Source organism: Marmota monax, unplaced genomic scaffold (assembly GCF_021218885.2).
Source record: "Marmota monax isolate L192 unplaced genomic scaffold, Marmota_monax_Labrador192_F-V1.1 WCK01_AAM20220418_F8-fsc01247, whole genome shotgun sequence".
NCBI classification, from domain to species: Eukaryota; Metazoa; Chordata; class Mammalia; order Rodentia; family Sciuridae; genus Marmota; species Marmota monax.
In genome coordinates, this window is record NW_026694910.1 from 63,579 (window position 1) to 83,367 (window position 19,789).

The window sequence follows — 19,789 nt, forward strand, 5'->3', positions numbered from 1 at the left end:
TAATCCCAGGAGCTTGGGAGTCTGAGGCAGGAGGATCATGAGTTCAAATCCAGCCTCAGCAACAGAGAGGCTAAGCAACTCAGTGAAACCCTGTCTTTAAATAAAATACGAAATAGGGCTGGGGATGTGTCTCCGTGCCTGAGGGACCATAAGTTTAATTCTTGGTATCCACTCCCAATGAAAAAAAAAAAAAGAGATTACATGTATTTTCTCAGCTGTCTCCATAGGTGGAGATTTTGGTTGAATTACGCCCTCTGGTGATAGAATGGTGTTAGTAGCAGCCTCCTATTGTAGCTTTTTCCCTAATAGCCCCTTTTCCTTTAAATTTTCTTCCTCTGACTAGCTCGAGAGACCTTCTCTTTTGCTTGGTCTAAAATGTCTTTCTCCATGGTCTAATGACCTCTCTGCACCAACGATTTGCTTGCTCATAAGCCAGTTGTTTTATTAATGGCACTGCTTGTTCTGTATCCACAAAAACTCTGGTAGCTGTTTGAATAATACTATCTACAAATTCAGTGAAGGTTCATTAGCTCCCTGTATTACCTTAGATAATTGACCTTGTAAATCTTCATGTCCTTGTAAAGTCTTCCATGCCCTAACTGCATCTGCAGCAATTTGTGAGTATATAGCAGGATCATGTCTAATTTGTTGCTGCTGATCCTCATAAGGTCCTTCTCCTAACAACATATCTAGATTTCTGTGAGGATAACTGGCTGCTGCATATCGCCTAGCCGTCTCCATGCAAAATTCCTCATTGGCTACCTTCCATAGCAAATATTGTCCTCCATTTCGCACAGCTTTACACATGCTAGCCCAATCTGCTGGCGTCATGTCCAAGTTGGTAATGGATTCGACCATGCTTACAGTGAAGGGTGCTTGGGGACCATAGGTTTTTATAGCCTCCTTTAACTGCTTCACTGTTTTGAAATCTAAAGCACAGTGAATTCGCTGGCCTCCTGCCTGCTCAAGTACAGGGCATGCTAATCTTTGAGGTCCTGTCTCAGGATCCATCTATCAACTACGGGGGTTGAGGGCCACTCAGCTGTCTCTATAGGTGGAGCTGTTGGTTGAATTACACCCTCTGGTGATAGAACAGTGTTAGTAGCAGTCTCCTGTTGTAGCTTTTTCCCTAATAGCCCCTTTTCCTTTAAATTTTCTTCCTCTGTCTGACTAGCTCGAGAGACCTTCTCTTTTGCTTGATCTAACACGTTTTCTACCATAGTCTGGACCTCTAACAATTTACTTAACACTTTTTCAGTTTGTTTTTTACTAATTACTAATCTACTATAACGATAACACAACCCAACAAGATAACACAAAACAAAACTGAAGCAGAATGAAACAAAAACGGAACAAAAAATCGTTGTATCAATTTTCCTATTTTCTCGACATGTGCATTTGTGGTCTATTTCTATCTCTTCCTCAGGGGCGAACAACTTCAAACCTTGAGCCAACCATTTTTCCCAGTTTGTCTGAGAAAGTTCTAGGGGTAGGCAGCTTGAAACCAAAACAAATCAAATCAAAACAAGAACACATTGTTTTTTGAAATGGTCACCCATTCTCTCGCCTTCCCTTAGGGGCGAGCAATTTCACTTACCTCTGAGCTTCAGGCGTTCCCCGTACGGGCCACCAAATGCTGCAGTCTGGCTGGGCACAAATCATGAGCCACTGAAGCAGGAACAAACTTTATTTCTGAACTCCACCAGCACACTCCACACACGCTCCCTGGAACTCCCCTGAACTCCATGCGGCTCCTCCAGGAACCACCAACCGGAAATTCCTCTTCCAGAAAGCCCTCCTCCCGCACTTCCCCAACCAATGGGAACTCTCCGGGAATCCCCACGAGAACTCCAAAGTAGTGGGAGAACTCCAAAGTAGCAGGCAAGGTGGACAGTAAAGGTCTAATATACAACCGAATCAATCCAGCATCATCTTAATGGCTTGCCTCTCAACCAATACTATTGGCAAAATGCCAGGGGCCATTCCGACTCAGCTGTGGCTCTCAGCACATGTAGATCTGTACTTAATGTGCTGAGGAAGGAGGATCATGAGTTCAAAGCCAACTCAGCAACAGAGAGGCACTAAGGAACTCACTAAGCAACAGTGAAACCCTGTCTTTAAATAAAATACAAAATATGGCTGGGGCAATGATTATTTGAATGTTGACAACTTTGCTGCATCTGTATCACAAGGTAGCTTTCAGCTCTCTGTGCTTTGTAAGCATTTTTGTTTGGTTGTTATAATTAATCCACCCCCCCCCCCTTTTTGTCAATTACTTATGTTCTTTGCTTCTTTGCTCCTTACAACACTGAAAAATTAGAAAAAAGAATTCTACAGCAATAATGTATGTTTGCAACAACCGAAATAACCAACAGAAGCAGATGGACTAAAACAACCTAAATATTAATTAATAGGGGAATCCATTAAAACTAAGAATTTTTATATATTTACAAGCTTTATCTTACTATTAATATTATTATTAATTTTCCCTTAGTATAAAAGTAATGTTTCACAATATAAAAAATAGAAAATGTAGATATACAAAAATAAAAGAACATTACAAGTCACAAAAAAACAAAACAAACAAACAAACAAAAAAAACAAAATAGGGCTGGGGATGAAGCTCTGTGGTTGAGGGTCCCTGAGTTCAATCCCAGGTACCCCCCAACCATGAAAAAAAGAGATACATGTATATCTGTATTTAATGTTCTTCTCTTCACAATAGCCAAGATATGGAATCAGGCTTGGTGCCTATCAAGGAATAAATAGAGGGATGGGGTGGTAGTGCAGTGGTAGAGGGCCTGCCTAGCACATGTGAAGCACTGGGTTCTATCCTCAGCACCACATAAAAACAAACAAGTAAAATAAACATACTAGAGAGAGAGAGAGAGAGAGAGAGAGAGAGAGAGAGAGAGAGAGATGAATGGAGAAAGAGACTATCCTACATATATATACAATGGAGTATTCCCCAGCCATAAAAAATAAGGAAAGTGAATGGAACTAGAAGATGGCATGTTAATCAAATGAGCCAGACAGAAAGACAAGTATCATGTGTTTTCTCTCATACTTGAAAATTAAACAATAATGAAAGAAAAATAAATGAAAAATGATCATAAAGAAGAGGAGTGGTAAGGCCCTGGGAAGTGGGCTGGGGCAGGAGAGAAAGGGGATGGGAGGGGCAGAAGTAAGGGGATGGGCTTCCCATCACAAGGTCTGTGCAGATATGGAAGTGAACCCCTCATTTCTTCACTGAATACAGGCAAATAATTGTAATAAAGTTAACAGGTAAAAATAAGAAGAGTAAGTCATATGTACAATCTTAAAATGAGAAGAAAATGAGTTGGGTTCATAGGTCTTATGGAATAACTGGTGGTCCTCCAGATGGGGGTTGAAGGAAATGTGGGAGAAGTCTAGACAGAGTCACAGAATAGAGTATTCCAGACAAGGTTCCTTCTTACACTCTCATAATGTGACTAGGCAAAGTCTGACCTGTCAGCCCACACACTACTCACTGGAGCATGAAAACAGTGTGTTCTTAATGAGCATTTCAGACCAAGGCTGACTTAAAGCCAGTTCAGAGCAGTAGAGTGAATCTTTGCCAACTTCCCTTGACTGAAGAGCTGGACTCCAGCTACTGCACCTCCCTCTTCATCTCTCCACAGGTGTCTGAAGCCATGAGAATGTTGTCCTTAATTTTTGCTGGCCTCATTCTTGTTGCTCAAATTTTCCCAGGTAAGAGGAAAGTGCTTAGAGAGGCAGAATTGGCAACTGGTTCAGGATCTGTCTTTGGAGAAGAAAGGTCTGCTTTTTACAAAAGTGCCTCATTCATTCTTGTGTCCTATAAAGGTCCCAGGCCAAACTAGTCCCTGGGATTCTGTCCTGTGCTCAGAAATAGAGCCAAGGGACCCACTGACCTAGATCATCTCCCACCAGGAGTTATCTCATTTGTTTTCCTAAAACCTCCACCAAGGGGTTTGGGCTTCTTTTTTACTTTTACATCTCTTTCCTGAGTTTGTAGCCTTCAACCCATCCTCATCACAGGCCACAGTGATTGCTTAATATAAGAGGAAGTCCCAGAGGCACCCTCCAAACACATTGCTAATTCAGGAAAATAAAGCCTTTGTAGTCTAAGCTAAGTTAATAGCTTGTAGCTGGCAGTTTTCTGTTTCCTTAGTTGGCCCAATTCTCCTAACCTTAGATTATTTCAGACATTCTTTCAGTCTCACATAGTGATTAAAAAATGTATCATTAAAACCACCAACATCTTGATTCACTTGCTCTTGAGCCTTCGGTTCTTCTAAAGGATCATTCTTGAAAGCAGGTAGGGTGAGACCAAAGGGCAGCCAGGAGCAACATCCTCATGCCAGGTTCTCACTTGCAGAATCAGCCCCTTAGCTTCTGCTCCCAGCCTCTTTCCACAGATGTCAGAAGGTGGATTCCAGCCAGGAAAATACCTTTTAAACTGTTCTCTCCACCCACAACCAGGACTCCACATTAGTCACGTCAGTATGTAGAAGGAGATTCTTAAGAGCTTGCTATCTCCAGAGCTTAGCCTGGGCATGCTTGAATCCCCAAAACAAGCAAAACTGGGGCCCAAATAATGACTCTACAACCACAACAACTGTGAAGAGTCTCACAGATGAGCTTGCATCTAATGGTCAAATAAAGGAGCAGAGATCAGGAGTTTCAGCTACTCAAGGTTAAATCTCCATTTCAATCCTCATCAGCTGTTTGAATTCTGTACTTCAGTTTCCTCTCTATAAGTGGAAGTGATAATAGGATTTCTTTTAAGATTAAGGAATTTGCTACATTAATTACAGGATGACTTGTTAAAATAAGGACACTTAAAAATAGAGTGACTAACAAAACATGGAAATCTGCTCGGCGCCGTGCGCCGATGCCCGCGGTCGGAGGCTGGCGAGACGCTGGCCGGAGTCGCCCCCGGGGCCGGGCGCGCGCGGGGCCCTCGCTGTCGGCCGGGACGCGGGGGAGCCCTGCGCGCGGCGGGGCGCGAGGGGGAGCGGCTGGGCGGCCAATGCGAAACTGGCTGGTGCTGCTGTGCCCGTGCGTGCTCGGGGCCGCGCTGCACCTCTGGCTGCGGCTGCGCTCCTCGCCGCCCGCGCCCCCGGGGCCGGCGCGGCAGATTCCCAGGCCTTCTTTCATCAGTGGAAGTCCAGTCACTATGATGTGGTGGTGGGTGTGTTGTCAGCTCGAAGTAACCGTGAGCTCCGGGATGCTATAAGAAACACCTGGCTGAAGCACTCGCTGCGTCACCCAGCCCTGAGTCAGCGGGTGCTTGTGAAGTTCATCATAGGTGCTCGGGGCTGTGACGTGCCTGTGGAGGACCGAGAGGACCCCTATTCTTGCAGACTGCTTAACATCTCCAACCCAGTTTTGACTCAGGAAATCGAGGCATTCAGCCTTTCTGAGGAGGGTTCATCAGGACTCTCCGAGGCCCGGGTCGTCAGCGTGAGCTTCCGAGTGCTCCACCCGATTGTCATTACCAGCCTGGGAGTGTTCTATGAAGCCAGCGACAAGGGTTTCCAGAGAAACATCACGGTCAAGCTCTACCAGGCGGAACAGGAGGAGGCGCTCTTCACTGCGCGCTTCAGTCCTCCGAGCTGTGGCGTGCAGGTGAACAAGCTGTGGTACAAGCCCGTGGAGCAGTTCATCTTACCCGAGAGCTTTGAAGGGACCGTGGTGTGGGAGAGTCAAGACCTCCACGGGCTCGTGTCGGGAAACTTGCACAGGGTGACCGTGCATGACGGTGGCGGAGTCCTCCGGGTCATTACTGCTGGGGAGGGTGCACTGCCTCATGAATTCATGGAAGGTGTGGAAGGAGTTGCAGGTGGCTTCATTTACACCATTCAGGAAGGTGACGCTCTCTTGCGTAGCCTTCACTCTCGGCCTCAGAGACTCGCTGATCACATAAGGAGCCTCCATGAGGAAGATGCCTTACTGACAGAGGAGAGCAGTGTTCATGGTGACATTGTTTTTGTGGATGTTGTAGACACTTACCGAAATGTTCCTGCAAAATTATTGAACTTCTATCGATGGACTGTGGAAACCACCAGCTTCAGTTTGTTGCTGAAGACAGATGATGACTGTTACATAGACTTAGAAGCTGTGTTTAAAAGAATTTCCCAAAAGAATCTGGATGGGCCTAACGTTTGGTGGGGAAATTTCAGATTGAATTGGGCAGTGGACAGAACTGGAAAGTGGCAAGAACTGGAGTATCCCAGCCCAGCTTACCCTGCATTCGCGTGTGGGTCAGGGTATGTGATCTCCAGGGACATTGTCAACTGGCTGGCAAGCAACTCGGGGAGATTAAAGACCTATCAGGGTGAAGATGTAAGCATGGGCATTTGGATGGCAGCCATAGGACCTAGAAGATACCAGGACAGCCTGTGGCTGTGTGAGAAGACCTGTGAGACAGGAATGCTGTCTTCCCCTCAGTACTCCCCTCACGAGCTGACAGAGCTGTGGGAACTAAAGGGAATGTGTGGTGACCCTTGTCAGTGTGCAACAAGGTGACAAGAGATTCATACGGGCTGCATGAAGACAAGGGCAGGTGGATGATAATCTCCATGTAAGTCTGAGAAGAGCAGCCATGGTTGGCAGTAGAATAGATAGTCTTTCAGGAGAGCCCTGGGCTGGCACCTTCACCTGAACCAGTGTGGTACTAATTGTGCTGATTTCCTTCTTTTTAAAAAAATCAATTAATAACTGTAGTTAAGTTTTTATTTATATATTGGAAAATGATTTAAAATTACCAAATTGTTTTATAAAAGGAAAAGTATTTCTAAATCATGATTAATAGTTCATCTGAGTTTGAATTTCTGCCTGGATTGCATAGGTCTGTATGGCTTGATTAGACAACACACGCCAAAAAACTCACAAATACTGTGTGCTTACTTACATGAGCAGTGATCACTTATACCAAAGTTTTGGGTTTCTGGAAATAATGTCAGATTTTGTGGCTCTTGAATGAAATGGGCAGTTTGACCTTGGAAAGGAACTGATATAATTCTCAGTCATGGACCTGGCTTAAATATGTTCATTTACTTAGACTAATATCCATGGTTTTTTGTTAATGCTTTTTTTTTGTGGTCATTTAAGATAAATCCTGAAGATAAATGTAGTACTCCTGTTAAAACACATTTTTATGAATATACTTCTTAGGGTTTTTGTGTCATAGGGAGGATTTTGCTTTCATCATTGACCCCTGGTTAAGTTGGTCAGAGCTGGGAACCTGCTAATACTATGCTAAGTTTAGGTATAACTATGGAGAAAAGCCTGTGGATTGCCTTGTTAAGGACTCTCAAGATAGTATACCTGAGAAGAAAAAATAGCAGGCATATGATAGTAAAGGATGTGCCTCCCTGAATTTAAGGGATACTTCCCCACGTGACCAAATCATTTCGGTAACCTTTTAAAATAGTATCAGTAGAGAATTTCATTAAAACTAGTCTATGACAGACATTAACTATATTCAGATGTTATTAGACTAGCTATTTTCTATTTAATAATCAATAGTGAGGAGCTATGAAAATACATATGAAGTAAGATCAGAAGATCATGAGTAGTCAAAGCCTTTATTACTGCTATTATATACAAGCCTACAAATGGTCTCTTCCTGGTGAAAAGTACATCCTTTGTTATACTTTGAGCAAGCTGTAAAACCTCATTTGACAGTAGAACTGTTCCAGCAAATCATTTCTTCCCAGCGAACCCCAGTCACGATGAACAGTCAAGTCACTAAATTTTTAAAGCTGATTGTTACCATCTCACTAGTAGACAATCTCCATTTTCCATAGAATAAAACTGTAATGACTGTAGGTCATTTCCTAGTTCATTTTCTCTGCCCGGCATCTAAAATTAGAACAAAGGTAGGGGGTAAGACAGACCTGACAAAAGATGACCTCCATGCCACAGGTTACTCAAAGTCTAATAAATATGTGCTCCCTGCTCAGAACTGGACCATGTTAGACAGTTTAATCATGTCTTACTGTGGAGAATTGAGCTTGACTGTCTATTGGGGGTGGCTTACCTTGGGACTTTCATAGGACAGCAGAAGTTCTGACACAGGAACTTTGAGAAGACGTGACAGGAATGCCTTCACCTTTTGAATGGCCATGGAGCCTATCAAAGAAAAGGAAGATGTCTCAAAGGACAGCTACCTGTAAAACCAGGTCACATAATGAGACCAAGCTGCAATGATAGCTGTCCCTGTCAGGTATCAATTCACTCAGGAAAATAAGTAGAGGTAGACTTGTGTCTTTCTACCACTTACTTGAGTCATTTGGGAAACTCGTGGAAGTGAAGTCAGTGTTTGACCCAGGTGCCCCTAACAGTTTTCGTGCCATTTCAGTAGGTATTATTCCTTAATCTGATAAACCAGAAATTAGATTCTCAGCTCAGAGGAAAAGACAGGTGAAATAATGGTTTTCTTTGTAAGTCTTTGTAATTACTTCTTCTGAGTTACTTACTGAAAGAAGCTTGGAGTGGGCTCAGGTGCCCTGAGGAGATAGCTCATCCTCCTCTGGGAAGGGAGGGTATAGACTGAGATGGACAAGGTCCAGCATAGCTATCCTGTGATTATCAAAAATGTGTCCCATGTTACACACACAAGCAACCACCAGGCCTGGAATGTAATTTAACTGAGCAAATGCTTTGGTCTGTTCAGAACATGGTATGAACTTCTTTCCAAAGATGGGTTGTGGTAAATAGTAGAGATTTAATTATGAAAACCAGTTTCTTTGAAGCTTTAGCTGGAGGTACAGCAATAGTGTGGTGTTCCCACAAATATCACGACATAGTCAAATGAGTATTTTTCCATCAATCATTTTTGTAAAAGCTGTGTGTTTTTATGCAACTTGTGATAATAAATGTGATCTTTATTTTAGAATAAAAAAAAAGAAAAAAAAAAAACATGGAAATCTGTTTTATTTTTATACAAAAGTCCAAAAAGCCCAAAAATTCAACTAGGTTGGGCTGGAGGCTCTCCATCAAGTTATGCTGAGATTAGGCTGAAGTTCAACCTTGACATCCTAACCATGCCACTGTTTGATCAGGTTCAAAAGATGCTCTAAATGTCGAGCATGTACTCTCAGTAGAGACACTGAGGGACAAGTTTAAACAGGGGCAGTGCTTGTCATTCCCCTCCTCCTTCTTTGGGCCCAACTTAATAACATGGCCATATTGACAAATGAAGCTACAAGCTGACGTTCTAAGCTAAGTATCTCAGTGTTCAGCGAAACCCAAAGGTTCTGTTACTGAACACCTGACTGGGAAGGTGACTGCTTGGGGACAATCTCTATATTCACTTAACTGCTTGAACAGGGCCAGGAACATACCCTGTGCTGTTACAGCTGGCAATTATTATTGCTTTATTGTCCCTATTGTTACTTTTTCTTATTCTCTGCCCCAATTCAGGGTTTGAACACCTCATACATATGTCATGTTAATCATCTGTTCAGATGTTTATATCCTCAGTTGCACATTGGACTATTTAAAATAGTCCACTTTGAGCAGATTTACATTGGTCTTAACCCTAACTTGGGCACTACCAACATGGTAATATTTTATGTACATTGCAGTTAATATGTACCCTTTCCCCTTGATTTACTCTTTCTAAGAATAAGCATTACTTTCAAGAGTAACTGCCAATTCATTCAACCTTTCTCCTGAGTGTTCATATTCCCATTTAAAAAAATCATTCAAAAATAAATTGTATTCTTTTCTACTAAATTCCTATTTTGGATGAACTCTTTTGCCTATCCTCTCTAAATATGTGTGCCAGAATTAACTGCAAGTTTCTAGTCCTGTTATTTGCAGGACAGAGTGAGAAAGACCAGCACCATGTTTCTTTTATCTTTAAAGCTATGAAACTGTAAGATCACATGACAAGGCACATTAAGGTCTATCAGTAAGCTGCTGATTCTGCAAATAGTACAGTCTGCCTTTCCCCCTGTATCAGACACTATTAATTGGAGATATTAAAATAACTTGTTGGAAATAATTGTTTATTAGAATTAGAAAAAAAAAGACTTTTTGTTTCTGGGTAAGCTATGCATAATCTTGGCAGAGGGAACATTTTTTGTCCTTCCTCATTGAGTATCTAGAGGACATTGCATGTACTGCCCCAGGGATCTGAGCTCAGGCATGGGTGTTCAGGTAATAGCCACTTTTTCAAACTTTAGATTCATACTCTATCTCTAGGAGACTTTGTAGTCAAGAATTCTGAATTTGGCTTAGTGACAATTTTTCCTTCCAGTCACTAAGTATAGATAACTGAAGACTAACTGCTGGGAGCCATTAGCCAAGTAGGTATGACAATTTCCTTGCCAGCGTACCCCATGTTGCAGTGACATTGAATGTACGTGACCTTGCTCAAGGACCAAGGCAGATTAGGGTGTTCCCGGTTTTAAAATAATCGTGTTTAGGGCGTTCCCAGTTTAGGTTCCAGGTTTAAGGTTTAAGATTATTCCTGCTGGGAATAGGGCGTATCCTGCTGCCTGAGTTCCCCTTGAGTTCTCACGGGATTCAGACAGTATATTTTGGAGATAGAAGCCCAGTGGAGGTGGATTTGGGCAGAGAACGTGGATTTCCCCAGAACGTGATTGTAGACGGCTGGTGTGAGTTCGGGAATAAAGAGTTGCTGTTTGAATCTACAAGCTGTGTGGTGGCTCGTGATTGTGTGCCCAGCCAGACTGCGGCATTTGTGCCCAGCCAGACTGCGGCAACTAACTGCTTTCTTCACTTAGCAGGGGGAGCATTTCGTAGAAGAAAACTCTGTGCAAAACTGAACGGTCGCTGTGAAGCAGAATGCCTTTCCTTTGAAGTAAAGATTGGGGGCTGTAGAGCTGAATTAACACCTCTTTGCTGCAAAAAGAAACAGAAACATTAAAAGCTAAGCACCAGCTACAAAAATTTAAAAGGGGAAGATACACTGGAAGGAACTGTGATATCAGTAGGGGCAAACCTCTTGGGATCTTCTCTTTGACCTCCAAGATTTGGATAATCTGGAGTTCTGTCAGTCAACCCCAGGGCTGAACATGCCCCAGGCACACTGTTGACTGATCCCAAAGACAGAATTTGGAAGACTCAACAGAGGAGGTTTGGACACTTTATCCCTCACTCCCTCCTTAGTGGCTGCATGCCAGGATACAAGGGAGGGCAGCACCATGCCTAGAGCCAGGGATACATAGATAGGAACTGCAGTTGCTTTGGGACTGGTCAGCTCTCCCACTCCTCTAATTCTCCTCCCTGAAGAGTGACAGTGAGACTGCACAGCTAGTGCCCCTACTCTTATGGATGCTACCCAAGGACCTGGCTCCTAGGTTGCTTGTCTCTGAAAGTTGCCAGGGATTGGCCCTTGCTCATCCCCCTGGACCATGCAAACACAGAGGTGATTATAAAGGAGCCTGCCAGCACCCCCTGTGCCTCTCTCCACTGGCTCAGAACAGAGTGACAGGCCGTGAGGTTCAGCTCCTCACCTCTCCCTGGAGAGGGTCAGACTGCTCACCTAATGTCCCAACTCTGCCAGCTACTGGCCAAGTGTCTGGTTTCTATCTATCCTGTACCTGGGGCAGGCAATCATTAGTTCTCTGGGATCTTGGATGTGTATGTGGGTGCTTCTGGTGACTTCTTCCCCCAGCTTTCTCTAGCAATAAAACCAAGACTGTGGCTTCTTTCTGGGTGGAGTTAGACCAAACATCTCATGCTCCAGATTTTCCAGCTACTGCCTGGAGACCTGGCTTCTAACCCAACTGTCTCTGGGAGTTAATGGGCCTGGCAGTCATGAGTCCTCTGCGAGCTGAATGGGGGCAGGGGGGCAATCATCTCACTACTTCCCTATACTCACACTTTTAATAAAAACCAAGCCTCCATTTTCTCCTAAGGAGGTGGACCACCCATCTAGCCCCTCAACTTTCCTGGTTGCTACTTGAGAAATGGGCCTCAACCCACTTGTCCCTGGAATTCACTAGGTCCATGGGGACACTATGGCAAAGTTCAAAAGAGCACCCATCCTGACAGGTCTGCAGGAGGTTGCACTACTCCTCTCCTTGGCTCTAGGCACAGCAAGGGGACAATTAACTTCAGCTACCAGCTTCCCCTGAGCAGAGAGGAAACTCGGCACTCACCTAGTACCCCAATTTTTTCAACTGCTACTCAATGAACTAGTTCCCCTATGGGCAGGAGGGTCTCTTGTGCAAGCCAGGAAGCAAGAGAGCAGGGAGGGATCAGGTTATTCTTTTATAACAACCTGGCTCCCAGGAATTCAGTCTGTCCCATAAACTCCATCCATCCTTCCCAAGGGTGGTCCCCTTATGACCGCAAAATCTCTTAATGGCCCCTCCACAGCAGTACCATTATATTGTGGGCCAGATATCCAGCATGGGAACCTTGAGGGGATGTACTCAAAGAAGTTTCAAACTATAGGAGATGGCAGCAACTGGGGGTATGACAGTTTTGAAAGCCCCTGCAAACTCTCCTACAGAAAAATGAGACTGAGAAGACCACAGGGTAAGAATTGCCTCAGTCTGGCTGGGCACAAAATACCCGAGCCGCCACACAGCCTTGTAGGTTCAAAACAGGAACTCCTTTATTCTCCATACTCTGGCGAATGCCATGCACTCAGCCTTCTCTCGGACACACCACACCCCAACAGGAAATCCATCCTCTGGAGAATCACTCCTCCAGCACTTCCCCAACCAATGGGAACTCTCCGGGAATCCCCTGGAGAACTCCAAAGAGCAGGCCAAGGCAGACAGCAGGGGTCTAATATGCAATTGAATACACAGCTTAACATAACCATTATCATCTCAATGGCTTGCTGGCATCACCTCTCAACCACTCTGTTCTGGCAAAAATGCCAGGCATCATTCTGACTCACCTATGGCACTCAGCATCTCCCCCCTTCTGTTTAAATAAACACCAAGCATGTGGCTTAGGGACCATGCCTGTTAGGCTGTCCAATATTATATATGGCCCTTACCCATCATCGGATGAGCTGACCTCAAGGCGTCAGCCTCCTATCTTAGGTTGGTACCACTGCAATTGGATCTTACCTGTCACTGACTACCGGTCCAGCATACAGCCTTACTTGTGGATAGGCCTATGCACCAGTGTGTGGGGGGGTGAGGTTCTTTGCCTCACCTCTGTTGGCCCCCAAATTTGGCCTTGGTGCCAGTGGGGGGTGAGGTTCTTTGCCTCACATTTGTTGGCCCCCAAATTTGGCCTTGGTGCCATTGCGGGGGTGAGGTTCTTTGCCTCACCTCTGTTGGCCCCCAAATTTTAGACCATCACTAGCAGAAGGGAGGAGGATACAGAAATGCCACAACACGAAGCCAATTGACGGCTCCTTTGGAAAAATTGTACCACCGGTGACACCATCAGCAAAGATACTCCAGTATTATCACTATTCACTGCACCAACAGATAGTTCACACTGTATACAAGTGATACATAGTCCAGGCAAGTTCTGCAAGCAGTTCAAAGCAGAGGAATCTATCAATATGTCCATTTCCTCCCAAAGTAAATCGACTCCTTGATTGAGCATCACTTGTTGAGTTACTATTCATTAATGCATCAGTTTATACAGTTACTGTGATAGCTATTAAAGAAGCTGTAGTTTGGTTTTATCTTTGTCTTCACCGGCACTGGGATGAAGATAGGAATTCTGGCAATGATGGCTAAAAAAATATGTAACATTCCAACAGGTACTAAGAAAATAATTTTCTGAACAATTTACATTATCCTGAACAGAATTATTAAATATAATGAAAAGGAAAGGTGAAAGTAAACAAACAGTTCTGTTAACCTCCTTATTTGTTCACATATTAAAACAATCCTCAACAGCTGTTTACCCAATTTAAATTAAACCGTTTAAATCATGTGAATAATAAAAGTATTTGGGTCCATTTTTTCATGAGTGCTCCTCATATATGATCTATGGACATATGCACATACAGACATACAACACAAAACACAAGTGTGCACACATAACATACAACACATAAGACAATAGTAAAGGCCTTGTAGCCTTACACAGGTGAAATCTCCATTGCAATGTTTAAAAACTCCACAGTCAAAAAATAAAACTGATCAGAAAACCAGTAACCTAGGTCTTAATGAGCTCAACAAATAAAATAGAACTTTATGATGTGGGAAAAGGCAATAATAAAATAGATACTGAAAAAGACATCCTGGTTACCACCTGTGTTTGACTCTTTTTTGGATATCCCATCCTTTTTCCTGTAACTTGCATAATGGGTCTGAAGGTATTCCCACAAGCAAGCCCCAAGGTTTTTTACAATTGAAATAGGCTTTAATGGTGTTCATTATTCATTAGCCTCCAGATGTGGGAGAATCACTGTTGCAGATGTAAGAGTAGCCAAGCTGGAGCTCTGGATATCAGCTTTTATGGATTTGAGTCAAATCATCTTCTTTTTGGTCTGTAGAAATCGCTTTGGTTAGTCTCTCTGGAATCCAAATCGGCTGCTGTTCTCCCTGTGGAAACACACAAACAGAACCCCAACTCCAGACAATCACTGGGTCAGGACCTTTCCATTGTCCTGTTAGAATATCCTTCCAAAGTACCTGAGGCTTATGTACATTTTTTGGACACATATGCCTTTCTGCAGCACTAAGCCCTGATGAATCCATATTTAAAAATTTAGAGTAAAAAGGGTTATTTTAAATTTATCTTTGGGGGATATATTCCCCTTTCCAATTCCCTCTTTTTGCTTTAATAAGTACATTTTAATAGTTTGATGAGCTCTTTCAACTATGCCTTGTCCCTGTGGATTGTATGGGATTCCTGTTATATGAGTAATGCCAAATGATGAGCAAAATTGTTTAAAAGAGGTAGAAGTATAGCCAGGGACATTATCTGTTTTTAACTGTTTTGGAATGCCCACAGTGGCAAAATTTTGTAAGCAATGAGCTATAATATCTTTAGATTTTTCTCTGGCATGAAGGGAGCCCATCAAAAATCTGGAAGAAGTATCAACTGTAACATGCAAATATTTTAATTTTCCAAGTTGTGGCAAGTGTGTGATGTCCATCTGCCAAATATGGTTAGGTATCAGTCCTCTAGGATTGACTCCAAGATAAACTTGTGGTAAAAAGGTCAATCAATTTTGACATTGTTTATTATTTGTCTGGCTTGTTCCTTAGTTATTTAAAATGCTTTTGTAAAGTATAAGCATTGACATGGAATCTTTTATGAAAATTTATAGCTTCTTCTATTGTGGAGAAAATATGTATGTCATGTGTAGTTTTATCTGCTAAATCATTGCCCAAACTAAGGGCTCCAGAGCGGGTGGCCTGGGCTGTGGTGCCGGCGCTGCCGCATCTTCCTGGTTTCCTTCCCCAGCGTGCAGGGTAATTTTTCCTGTGTTGGTTATATGACTTGCTTTACACCTTTTGAATTATACAGTGTTACTACAGGTTTTATAGGTTCATATTAATAAAAGCACCATGGAGTTTTATGAATTCCTCAGGATTCAGGATTCTCTGAGTTTCTATGTGTCAGTTGCAATGTCTCCTGTCATCTCTAATTTATTCAGGTCACCTGCCTCTCCCCTGTTATTTTTGTTTATATTTTCTGGTTCCTCTAGCAAAAGGTTTTTCAACTTTATTTATTATTTCATCACAACAGTTCTTTGTGTTATGTATCATTGTTCTTGTGTGTTCACTTCCTTTCTTTTGTGATATTTATTATTTCATTTGTACTACTGTGTTGGATTTGGGTGTTTCCTTAGTCTGTTTATTGGAGATTACACACACACACACACACACATACACACACACATATATGTATTTAAATGTATATATATAACTAGGCACTCACTGCTAGAAGCTTCCCTTTTAGTGCTCCCTATTGTGGCATCCCACAAATTTTGCTATATTATAATCCCATTTCCATTAGTTTAGCAACATTTTTTAAAAAATTTCTCCCGTTCACTTTTCAAAGACTTAGTGTTTCTTGAAAAGAAATATAGAATCATCTGGCAAAGGGACATCACATTGTGGGTAACAGACTTGACTCTGTGGTCATGAGTTCTTCTCAGTGTACAGGGGAAAAGTATTTGTTTCTCTGTGAATATGATATCTTTTCTATTATTTTCCTTGTAATTCAGAAAATTCTAAAAGCAAGCCCCTGAGGAAGGGAGACCTGACTCCAAGGAGATGAGGCAGTGGATGTGTCATTCCCCACAGCCTCAGCCACACAGACCCATGAAACCCAGAATGTGAAAGGCAGCACTGGGTTCCAGGGCTCCCCCACCAGAGGAGGAGAACCCCAGATAAGTGGGGGCCTGGGTATGTGGAGAGCCATGTGGTGACATGGATCAATGAGACTGGATTAGATCCTGCAGGCTTCTGTCTCTGCAACTGATTTGTCCATCCCAGTCCCCTGAGGGCCTAGCCTGGGAACTCGTCACCAGGCCAACTGGTCCATTTAGATGCTGCCAAAGTCCACTGTACCTCCAAATAAGTGTCATATCCAGCCAGGATGTCGTGCATTTGTTGAAACCTGACTCCATATCCTCTATTTCAGGATCTTCCATTCCTCCTACTAGTGCCCCTGTCAAGTCTCTGCTTTGGGAATGACCCTAGACTCTCAAATAGCATAGTAATCAATAGGTCCCTCATCTGAATCCCTCCTAAAAATGCAGTACTGAACTCAGACTAGAAAATCTGTCCTTTCTTGGTAATGGAGCCATGGCTGTGGTTCTTCTGATACACAGAGAATTTCATTTTCCACCCACAGGTGAAGGGAAAGAACTGTGGGTCTTTTGGACACAGTGCCAGGATTAGAAGATGCCCAATGAAGTGCTGGGATGGGGCACTTTCCCCACAACCCTTGGGCCCAAAGGAGAAAGAGAACCAGGCACCAAAAAGCCTGCAAATCTCCAGAACACAGGGGACTTTAACCAGCCTGCGGACAGAAGGACCCATGCAAAGGTGAGCATTGGAAGTGTGGTAGTCTCCCTCCAGCACTGCAGCTCAAGCTAGCTGTCTCTCCTTCTCCACACCACTGCACTTCCATCTCCAGGCAATTACAGAAAAACTGGAAAAACAGTCAAGAGGTCTAGGGTTGTGGCTCATCTGTAGAGGGCTCACCTAGCATGTGCGAAGCCCTGGGTTCAATCCTCTGCACCATGTAAAAAAAATAAATAAAATAAAGGTATTGTGTCCAACTACAACAAAAAATGAATGTTTAAAAAAAGAAGAAATAGACAAGAGCTCCATAGAAGAAAGCCAAGCCTAGGAGCTCAATTTTTTCTCATATCAATCAGTAATGGGGAGGGGTCAGAGCACCTGTAGGTGATTGGCACATCACAGATACAAAAGGAATGAAGAATATATGAAACTGCTTAGATGGACCATGAGAAGAGCTGCCTGAGGTTAGTGATAGGGTGTGACGTGAGCGAAGGCACAGACCTAGCAAAGGTCATAAGGCTTCAATATGTGTATCACCAAGCACTTAATGGGACCAGGACATTATATTCTGATTTTCCACTTGAATACAAATAATTGCCACTGTTTGTTCTACAGGGAAGAGGAGCAGCAGAAGAAGGCTCTACTCCAGAAATCTTCCAAGAGACCCCAGGGGAAGCAGCTGCCTAATTGGGAGGAAGTGGCAGAGTCCTGATCCTGTCTAAAGGTGAGTCTCCTCCAGGTGCCCTGTTCCTTTTCCCCTCTGGACAACACTTATTTACTTCACTTCCATGTCTCTTCTGCATGGGAGATCTGTTCTAATCTGGTCTGGACAATGTGACTGTGGTTTGTATATTTTTCAGATGTGGCATTTCCAGTGCTTTGTAAGAGGATTTGCATGTCTCTCAGTAACATGGAAGGTGGGTACGATTGAATCAAATCACTCCACAAGACCAAGTCCTACTGCAGGAGATTATTTACAGTGGGTAAGACCCTCGACTTGTCTCCAAAACTCTTCAGCCATCAGAGTGCCCTCAAAATCACACTAGCCAATTACACTCTGTGGGAGTGAGACACTCCATGGAAGGGAAGACCATGCTCATCACACACAGGTGACTAAGAGAGCACTCTTGTCCTGAGGAGGCAAAGACACAGGGAACAGGCTGCACTTAGTGAATAGAAGCCTTCCCAGCTGCGGAGTGGGTGAATCTGCTGAGACCCCCAACTGCTGGAAACAGACACAAAGATATTGACTCTGTGAATTATGAGAAAGTAAATTGACATTAACATTGGCACTCAGAAAATCAGCATGTAAAGGGTCTTACATGAAGTCAATTCTAGGAAAACATGAGTTGATATGCATGTATCTATAGTGAGCTGTAATAGAAGTGTAGGATTAAATTGATCCCTGTTGTCCCAGTGACTACCCTGGGGGATGTCTGGATGATCTCTGGGATCTCTGTCTTATCAGCAGTGCACTGACCCGAGAACATACCCCTTGACCCAGGAGTATGTCAGTGGAATCCAGTTTGAACAAAATATACTACATGCATTTATCTTTCTCTATAGTGTGTGTTTTCACATGTCATAAAGCAGTAGCACATTAGCAAGAACATTTCTCACACATATGACTTTCTCATGGTTTATCTGCAGTGTGGTGTCTTTGAAGCTATTATCAGCAATAAGATCAAATGAAGCCTTTCCCACACAATTACATCCATATGTTTTTTCTTTAGCATGAGCTCTTTCATGCTGTGTAGGACTAGAATATCAACTGCAGGCTTTCCCACACAGGTAACATTCATGTGGTTTTCCCTCAGTATGGATTTTCTCATGATTTCTAGAAATAGAAATTTAACTGAAGGTTTTCCCACACATGTAACATTCATATGCTTTCTCTCCAGTGTGAGCTCTCTCATGTTTTCTAGGACAAAAAGGACTAGATTTGAATGAGGCTTTCCAACATATGACACATTCATTTATTTTTTCTCTCCTGCTGTCTAGGACTGGAAGATTCTTATGTTGTTTATGCAAATGTTTCCTTCTCCAAACTTTAAACAGTTTTTGTCAAAATCCACATCTTAGTTAGGTGTTGCAGTACATGCTTATAATCCAAGTGAATCAGGAGGCTGAGGCAGGAGGATCCCACATTCAAAGAGAGCCACAGCAACTTTGTGAGGCCCTCAGCAACTTACTGAGACTCCGACTCAAATGAAAAATTAAAATGAGTGGGAATTTGGCTCTGTGGTTAAGTACCCTTGGATTCAATCCCAAACATACAAACAAACAACAAACGACAAACAAATCCATATCTCAAGCAAGTCTTGTGAGAACTGCAAACATGACTTGATACAGAGCCTCATGTTGGAGACTTTGGTGATAGATGCAGTTTGGGACATCTGTGGGTGCTGTAGTATGACCACTTGGAAGTTGGACCCACCCCCAATGTTTTACCCAGAAAAAGTCATTTCTATTTCTACTGCCCATGTGCATATCAATACCCAACAGTGCCAAATTGAAAGTGAAGAAACAAAATGTTCCAAAAGCACAGTGTGAGGAATGAACTCAAACACCATGCTGGGATGTTGAAAACCCATTGGTAGGAGACCCCCTCAACTTGATAAGGTACACATTTCATAGTTGTCGGCTTTTCACCATGGGGTAACTATAGTGATTTTCATGGTAGAGTCCTTGCAGGAGGGAACAGAATCACCATAGACAGCAGTTTGCTTTGGCCTGCAGCACCACATCCAAAAACAAGATGCACTGAAGGCTTTCCTGCCCACATGACATCCATGTGGTTTCTCTGCAGTGCCAGCTCTGTGATGCTTTCTAGGACT

The 19,789-nt window shown here is 43.2% G+C and overlaps 1 pseudogene; it reads left to right on the top strand.

The window, feature by feature from the left end:
• The first annotated feature begins 4,950 nt into the window (after positions 1-4,950).
• LOC124080961 (UDP-GalNAc:beta-1,3-N-acetylgalactosaminyltransferase 2-like) lies at positions 4,951-8,636 on the top strand (annotated as a pseudogene).
• The last annotated feature ends 11,153 nt before the right edge of the window (positions 8,637-19,789 follow it).